The following is a 2,921-nucleotide window of genomic DNA, read 5'->3' as shown; positions in this document are numbered from 1 at the left end:
GGGGAAAAGGGAGTTTGGAAAGGAGGAGACTTTCGGTGAATATCAAATTCGAGGAGGGGGGCCTCTCTCGAGTCTTGAGCTCTGCTGCGTTTACGTTGGCGTTTCCGTCCCTTAGGTATAGCCTGCAGCCTCTGGTCGTGAATGGGGTGCTTGCTGGGAGGGAGGTAGGGAGGGAGGGGGGCTACCTACTACTTAAGGCGAAGCCTGGCTGGCACTATAGCATACTTACCTGGGCGGGGTTTATCGGTGATCAGGAAGGCCGATGGCCTAGGGTCGGCCTCTCCATTGCACTGCGGACGGGCCGCACTCTAGCATCTCCCCTGAGTGGGAGAGTGCACGTCATAATTTGTGGCAGCGGGGGCTCGCGTTCGCGCGGCCCCTATTCAGAGCGAAGCCCCAACCTGCAGATGCATCCACGCTGCAAGTGTCGTTCGGAACGCCTTCCGACCGATCTTCGTCGTCGCCCCCAGGCCATCGGTGCAGATTTCAGAGAGAAAAGTCCCGATCTGGCAGCGCATGGTAAGTCTCGTTCCGACGTCCCATGGACGCCGCAGCTTTGATCCTGCTGGCCCGGCCTGCCGCATGGACCGCACCACAATCGGAGTTTTGATGACCGGGCCCACCTGGGTGGTTGCGGACACGCTTGGATGGCGGGGCGGGAGGCCGGCGTCTTCTCGGCGCGATCAAATTGTTGCTTGCTGCGCAGGTGGCTCCGGCGCCATGGATTCTGATGGAGAGGTCAGCACTGATCTTTCGTTCTCTTTCCTTCCTTCTAGGCTTGTGCTGCCAGGTCCTGCTCCGACCACACACACACGGCACTTGCTTGGTTTGTGTCAAGGGAGGATGAGATGACCTCATGGTCTCCCTCGATGATTACATACCATGTGGTGGAGACGGAGCAGGTTAGGAGGCCTCTCCTGCCTAGCTTCCGATTTTCTCCCTCGATACGTCGAGGGTGCACCGTGACAAGGGACCAAAGCAACAGGGAAAAAAATGTGTGAGGGCTCCAGAGGTAACAAAGTGGAAGAGGCACCAATCGCATAGCATGCAAACTGGTTCACACAGACAGTGCACGCAAGGCATGTATGTGCAACGACAGCAATTTCAGGGGCATTTGAAGTCGGAAATTTTAGGTTTGCGCAAGGCCAGGGAATCAGCAGAGCTCCCATGACATTCATTGAATGAATGCCTGAAGCCGCAGCTCTCTACTGGAGAAGTTTGTGCGGATTTTGGCCGCCATGGTAGGTCAAACTGTAGATTGATAACGGTGCATGCATGGGTTAACCTTCCTATACTTTGTAGTGTAACTGGAGCCGTAGGCTAATGACAGAACTACATTGTCCTGGGCATTGTGGTGATATGGTGGACAGGTCGCACTAGAATCCAGACTTTCAGGCACCCTTTCTTCAGCTCCTTCGGGAGCCCACGAGAAGTGACCCGAAAGCATGAATGAAATCTTAATGCTCCCGAGTTCCTGCCTTTGCCGAAAAGGCAGCCAGCTCTGCAAAATACTTGTTTAGGCCCAGGGAAGAACTGGCTCCAAAAGGTGAGAACTTTAGGTTCAGTTCAGGGCGCTGTAGATCGGCAGTGACTTAGTGCTATCTTTTGATCCTTTGAGCTGCAGGTGGCCCCTCCACAGATCGACTAGGTAGGAGTGGAGGGTATGGCCTGTTTTTAGAATACAAGCCACCCGGGTTTGTAAAGCCTTGAGCTTACTCTTATGTGGACAGAAATTCCATCCAAGAACTCCTCCATAAAAATCGCTAGAGGTAGCCAATACGAAGACCAGCCAAGGACTAGCAGACCGAATGTCCACGCATAAATTCAATGACACGCTAATCTAAGATGCATTCGGCAATTGCCTTACATGACAATTGCTTAGCATTCAAAAGGTATTTTCAAAGCCATGAATATTGATCCTAGAGGCCAAGAGTTATCCGAGGTACTTTCAATGTCGTCGATGCTCGTGTTGATTTCAATATCATGAACTAAAATTGGCCAACCCAACCTTGTCCCTAGAAATGCGGCAATGAATCCTTGTGGGGGAGCTCAACGTTTCCTTCTGAGCAAATGGAAAATCGCCTTGATAATCAAAACTTCGAAGCGTGCCAATCACGTATAGATGCTTTCCAATCGCGAAGGTGCCGAAGAGGAAGTCCCACTTGGAAGACTTTTCAAGAAATGGGACTAAATTTGATGACCATTATATTAAGAACAATGGATGTACTTGATTCTATTGAGCATCGAGACCTTCGGTGCAAGCAATCACACCAACTCCCACGAAAAGCGCAACAATCGAGCCTTTGTATCATATTAAAAACTAGTGAGAGGAGCAAGAACGTCTCTCCTCCCCCTTCTTTCATATCTTGGAGTGTGAGAGGCATGGTTTAAGGTTGAGATTTCCACTCCTTTCCTTTTCATATTTTTGATGGAGTGCTTGTGGATTTTGGATCAAATGTGGAGCAGTGGAAGCACATTGAGAAGCACCACTTGAATTGTAAGGCCAATGATAAACCCATGGAGGCATTGAAACTACAATGCATGAAGGTGAGAACGTAAGCCTATTAGAGACTCTTGAGCCGTTTGTTTTCTTGCTTGCATTGGGATTGTGAGGAGAGAGTGAATGGCTTGGAGATTGAAATGTGGGTCAACTATGTGAGAGATGGTTGTGTCAACGAGCATCGGAACTCTTGAAAGAACAGGATTCCAACTAATGTCCCATTATTGATCAATTGTACCAAGACTAAGTGATAGTATGCTCGGAAAAACACATGGTTGCAACCACAAGGGCTACATATGGGTCACCTTCCACCTATACAACATAGCTTGGATTCCCCTTTTGTAGAGCTCAATTGAGGGCAACTGAACAAGATGATTAGAATGGACAATGTTCAATGACATATAACCACAACTTGTTTGGC

At 49.6% G+C, this 2,921-nt stretch overlaps 1 non-coding gene across 1 annotated transcript; it reads left to right on the top strand.

The window, feature by feature from the left end:
• The first annotated feature begins 221 nt into the window (after positions 1-221).
• LOC148025885 (U1 spliceosomal RNA) lies at positions 222-383 on the top strand. The gene has a single exon (XR_015693213.1). It is a non-coding gene; the product is annotated as a U1 spliceosomal RNA (small nuclear RNA).
• Positions 384-2,921: the final 2,538 nt, after the last annotated feature.

The sequence above is a fragment of the Lygodium microphyllum genome, chromosome 14, assembly GCF_053477565.2.
Source record: "Lygodium microphyllum isolate KBCC chromosome 14, Lygodium_microphyllum_v1.1.10, whole genome shotgun sequence".
Taxonomy (NCBI): Eukaryota; Viridiplantae; Streptophyta; class Polypodiopsida; order Schizaeales; family Lygodiaceae; genus Lygodium; species Lygodium microphyllum.
The sequence above is the reverse complement of the archived record's forward strand: the minus strand, read 5'-3'. Positions and strand labels throughout refer to the sequence as shown.